The sequence below is a fragment of the Sodiomyces alcalophilus genome (assembly GCF_042370955.1).
Source record: "Sodiomyces alcalophilus JCM 7366 unplaced genomic scaffold ACRALscaffold_1, whole genome shotgun sequence".
NCBI classification, from domain to species: domain Eukaryota; kingdom Fungi; phylum Ascomycota; class Sordariomycetes; order Glomerellales; family Plectosphaerellaceae; genus Sodiomyces; species Sodiomyces alcalophilus.
Window position 1 is genome coordinate 10,343,152 of NW_027263532.1, and position 6,266 is coordinate 10,349,417.

The window sequence follows — 6,266 nt, forward strand, 5'->3', positions numbered from 1 at the left end:
CGTATATATATATAATAATCGGTTTATATTATATTATATAAATAACCGAAAGTCTTAAACGCAGCGCGAGGAGTCTGATTAAATTATTATAAATTAGGAAAAACAGACTATGACTTCTCCTTAAAAGCGATCCTGCAAAGGAAAATTCCTCTATCCAAAGAAGATAAATAATAATAATAATAAAAGTTATTTAAAGGGCTACGACCTATAGCGGCATTAGGGCTCTAACCGAGAGTTAGTCTTTTATTAAAAGACCTGCAGTATTAATAGGATTGTTAAAATTCCTCTATATATCTGAATATAAGAGGTAAAAGGGCATTTCTAAATTCCAGAGACCCTCTAGTTAATCCAGGAGTGGTGCTTCTATCTTCTTTCTAAAAAGGGAAGCTACAAGAACTTTATCTCCGAGTCCTAAGATTAGATTACGATCTAAAAGTAAGGCCTTATCATATTAATCAGAAGATACCCTTTAAGGAAGTCTTCAGCAGTTTATTATGGAGTATTTACTCTTAACTGCAAATTATATACGAACTAGCTATCTAAAGCAAAGCCTATAAAAGCCCGAATAAATTATAAAGGATAGAGGCTATAGAAGCTAAGATTCGAAGAAAAATCTGGAATACCTCGTATATTATATATATAATCTCCTAAAAAGGATATAACGCTGCCTATACACCTAAAGAGGGGTGGTAGGTCTAAAAGATATATTAAATGCGTTTATACTAGAAAGCTAATATAAAGGCCAGGTGCGTTATATATGGTTTTGAAAACAGACACTTTAATGCCTTAAAACTATAATAAATCACCTATAAAGTATATAGCTATAGGTTAACCTATATCCTTAGAGTTTATCTTAGTTAGATACTATACAGCTATAATCTACTACAAACTCAAACAGCGAGTATACACAAAGCAGCTAATATACGCTATACTGTATATATATACTGAAATAGATATTAAGTTATCTATATAGCCTAATAGTCTTTATGACTATTATATGGCTTAAAGCCGTTATTACAGGCTAAAAGACAAGACATTATTCGGGCTATAAAAGCCCGTATCACTGGTATTAAGTTCTAATAGAATTTCTAATATTCTACGGAGTATAATATCGCCTAAAGTGGAGCTGCCTAAAATATTATAAGTCCTGGTATAAAAAGACTTAAGTAATAAGTTATATACTTATTAAAGGTTCTATCCCTATCTACAGGGAGTTTCAAAAGACCAGTTCAGGCAATTACACTACCATTAATTCCGAAAGGAAGGTATAAGCCCATACTACCTAAAAGTTATAGTAGTATATAACTCAAGTCTTTAACGGCATATACCCCTATTATTACTTAGAAGATACTTTATTTCCTTATATAAAAGAAGTATACAAGACCGACATAAGATATATGAATAGGAAATAGGTGCCTTACTTTACCTAGTACTGCAAAATAGACTAAGATCAGTCTATACGGTATCTATATACTAGGTATTAAAGTAGTCAGTTAAAACACTATTTTACGGCTTCAAAAGAGGGCTAAGGAAAAGTCCTATCCTGATATAGTCTGTATAAGACGTATATATATATTCGGTTACTGCCTAAGAGTTCTTAATATCCATACTCAAGAGGATCTTATTTTAAATTCCGGTATAGAAAAGCCAATTAACCCTCTATTATCTTATAAGATCACAAGGGGGCTAACGGATTTACTTAAAATCTCTAAAAATCATAAAGATATTAACAGATAATATAATCGCTATTAGTATTTATATTATAATAGGAATATATTAACCGTATATTTGATACGGTATTATCATTATAACCAGGCTATTAACTAAATAACATAAGACTATAAGTGGTATATAAGTATTTCTAACTAAACTCGCAGACTTATAAGCTTTTATTAATAACTTATCTTATTAAATTAAAAAGGCTAGTAAATCAGAGGGGTAGTGGGTTTTTTACCTTTCTAGGTTTTCCCACTATATGGAGTTTGCCATGCATAAATGTGTGCGGTGAGGCCGAAGGTCTGTGCAAAGGTTTTTGTCAGAAAAGAAGATAATCATTTTAAAGTCCGAGCTCGTGGAGCTCTGCTATAAAGGCAGACTTTTATAAGTCTGCCGGCAGCTAACTAATCTAGCTATATGCGTATATACAACTTTTATATAGTAAATACCGCCCCCTTAAAATATAATCGTCCCGATTATGTTAGTACCGTTATAATTTCTTTTTTCTTTTTACTTATAAATAGCGAAAAGAAAATTACACTTATTGCCAAAAAGGCTTTCAGACTACCGGGGAACGAGATAAAAGAAAAAGCAAGGATCGTGGTTCTTAGTCCGATACGTTTACCTATTTATCAGCCAGCTAATTAGCTTAAGGCTATTATTACTGTTAGGACTATAGCTATTACTGGGTTTAAGGTTATATTTATGGTTAAGGCTATTACAGTGGCTACGTGTATAAGTTTATCCGTGATGGGGGAGGTATTACTTATAACGTTTTATCTAATTTTATAGCTCTAGCTGGTTTCTTTAGGGCGGCGTATATCTATTATAGCTTATTTAATTCTATCTATATTTTTACCTAAGCACTTCTAATATTAGTTAACGTTAAGTTCGTCTTGCCTAATTCGGTGGCGTTATATACGATATCCTTAGATAATCGTTATTGTATATATCTATTTATAGTCCTATAGCCTTATTCTGTTTATCGATTACCTTTTTGTATTCGTCTTATTGGTTTATTAGTTCGGCTAGTCTCTTAGCTCGCTCGGCGTTAATTCTCTATTCTAGTCTTTTAACGTGATTATTTAAATAGTCTTCTAGTAGCTTAATATCTGCCCTTATCGCTATGGTTTATATAGTCTGTCCGAGTTAGTTAGTTATAGTCGTTATTATAGGCTATAGGGCTGCTATTATCGCTAGTGCCGGTATAGCTATTTTCTGTTTCTTTACGGGGTTTGCGTTTATAAAGTCCGAGGAATCGCTAAGCGATACGAGTTATTTTCGGTATCTATTATCTTCGCCGTCTATATACTATAAATTAATCTATTAAATAATCGTATCTCGGTTTAGTATATCTAGCTAACTATCGCTGGGTTTTCCGTTATCTCTTAGGGCCAGTATAATTATATAATATCTAATAGATTTATCTCCTTTATCTAATTTACCTTATATTCGTTCCTTTAGGCTTCTACGGTTAAAAAACATTAACCCAATTAATTAATCGACTCTGGTATTTAGGTGCTAGTCGATTATACCGTCTAATCCCACGACTATAAGCCTTTAATCTTCGAATATCGTCTTAATTATATCCTTATAACCGGTTTGTTTTATAGCGGTTAGCTATAGGGTTTATATCGCTATCGTATTATTATTCGTTTATTAGTTTATATCGTCTACTTACTAGTCCGTGTCGTTAGTGGTTATATCGTCTATAATTTTAATTATTCCTGTGTTTAATAGGCCGGCTTTTATTAGTGTCTTAGCTGGCTGTTTTCCTTTATATAGTCTATACTCGTTATCTTTATATACTAAGATTTGGCTATTATTTATAGCGAAACCTCCTTTTTTAACCGATTATCTAAGCGTATTATCGATTATATCTTCGTCCTAATCCTCCTCTTACTATCGCGTATCTTCCTAATAGCGATATTTTACCGTTTTCGTTAGTGCTTTATTAAATAATTCTAGCGTACTTTTATTATTAGACAGGTAATTATCGTTATTAATCCGCTTTTATATAGCTTTTTATTCTTTATGCTAGCCTCTGATTTAGCGCTTTATTCCCTATCTTTATATATAGTATACCGTCTCCTATACTTCGAAAATATACGGACTAAGGTTATTAGTGGCGATATATTTACGTAAATTACCCGCTTTACGCTTATTACTGCCGGTGACTACGGTCCAGGTTAATATAAAAACCTAGGAGTTTAGACGCTCCTAAGTGAGTCGTCTTTATTTAGCTAATAGAAAAAGGAGAATATTATAAAACCAGTCCTCCGCGCGATAGTTACTATTTAGATATTTAAAGATCTTTTCTAGTAGGCGGATATTATCCGTGTACTTCTTAAAAATCAGCTTTCGCTAAATTAAGTTAGGCACGTTACTATAAGGTTCGGGGGCTATATTATCTACGGATATACGTCGTTTATATAGTATAATATTTACGATATCGTTTAGGTTTACGGATAATCTTAGAGTATTATCGAATATAGTTTATATCGGTTAGGGTCGTGGGAATATATAATATAAGGTTCTTTTATTATAGTTAAGATAATTATTCTAAGTGTGTAAAGGGATATAAATATAAGAGCGAGGTAAGAGGGGCTAATCCTAAAGCGGATAGTTAGCGTTCTAGAGTTTTACTTTTAAGGTAAGTTCTTGTTTTCCTTTTATAGATATTTAAAAAGGGGGTATAGGGATATAAATAATACTAAAAGGAAATATATAAGTGTATAAAAAAGAGGTCCAGGGATATATTATAACGTTAGTTATCGATATTCGTCTAAAGGTTTTCGGCTTCGCCGCTTTCCGATCCCTTTAAGATTTCTCCCTATCTTCTTCTTAATCGCTATTTTCTGGTTCGATTTCTTAGTATTCTGCGTCGTCGCTCCGCTAGCCGTATAATAGTACTTACTCGATTAGTCTTTAATCCGTTTATCTACTGGCCCTAGTTAGTTAGTCCCCTATCGTTTACTCCCTTACTTAGCTATCCGTATCCATTACTTATCTGCTTAATCCTATTAGTTCGGCGATAGTAACTAGTTATCTTCTCTTAAAATCGTATACTAAATCGCTAGCGTTTTCTATTAATAGCTTTCTCGGATACTATTTATCGTACTAGGCTAGCTAATCTTTCTATTTTATAAGATACTCCGTTTATAGGCGGCCTCCGATCCGCACTACTCTCCGCCTTTATAGCTATTCGATTTCGTATAAGCTATATTCTCCGTTATCTCCGTCTACCACGATTAGTCCGGGTTTCGTTTTCTCTTTACCGAAAGGGTCACCTATTAGTGCCGGTACCAGTTATATAATAGAGACTACTCTATATACCCTCCAGGAATAAGGGAAGTCTAGTTCGTACACTAAAGGGTTCACGACTCTTATTACTTAAAACGGTCCGACCCACTATTAAGACTATTTATAGGAGTCTTTAGAGTGCCCTAGCAGTTTATAGCCTCTATATAGACGTAAATATATAGCGTTACCCACCTTAAAGGTGTATAGTCTTCTTATCTTATCGTATCGCCGTTTTATATTCTTTATTACGATTATAACTAGATATTCTGCTTCCTAGTAGTATAAACTTCTAATATAGTCTGTTTATTCCGTATCGAACGTTAGCGGCACTCCTATACCTATAATAAGTTCTGCTATAGATTATAGCCGGAATCTAAGTAAGAATTCGTTTAGTGATATATCGAGAGTTATTATATAAGTTTAATTTAGAGCGTGCTATACTACCGGAATAATATCGGGCTAGGGAATATCACTTATAGATATATAGTATCGTAGGATAATCTTAACGGATTGGTTCTTTCTCTTTAACGATCCGTTTATCTAAGCGTGCTATACGGTGGAAATTACTAATAAAACTCCGAGTGCTTTAAATAGTTCTCGCTAAAATTCGGAAATAAATTTTAGGTCTTTATCCGATATAATACTTATAGGCAGTCCCTAATCTATTAGTTAGAGTATACGTAAAAGCAGTTCTGCCTAATCTTTTACTATATAGGTAGAGTATCCTAGGATAAGGACCGTCTTTTTACTTATCTTATATATCATAGTTAATATTATATCTAATTTATCGACCGGTTTACTCTTAATCTTCTAGAATAAGTATAGGGATTCGATAAGTGGTAAGCCGATAATAAAGTCGATTATAATAATAGAGATAGGAACTATAGGTAGTATAATTAGCTATAGCTCCCCTAAGGGCTTTTATCGATCTATAGCGTTATCTAGATAAACTGGATAGTATCGGGCCTAACCTTTAACTACGCGTACTTTGCCTTAGAAGTTAAAGCTATCGAGTACATATATTATTCCTTTTATTCCGAAGTGGCGATTATTATTATAAACTATTTATAGCACTCTTCGGGTTAGAGTTTATAGAATAACTAACCTAAGCTTATTTACTTCTTTAACGGTATAGAGAAGTCCGTTTTCGTAGCGTGTCGGCGGGGCTTTTCTAGGTCTACCGCTTAAAGTACGAGCTCCCTCTCGGTAAGCCATTACTTTATCGATTATTTTCTTATATTTAGGGT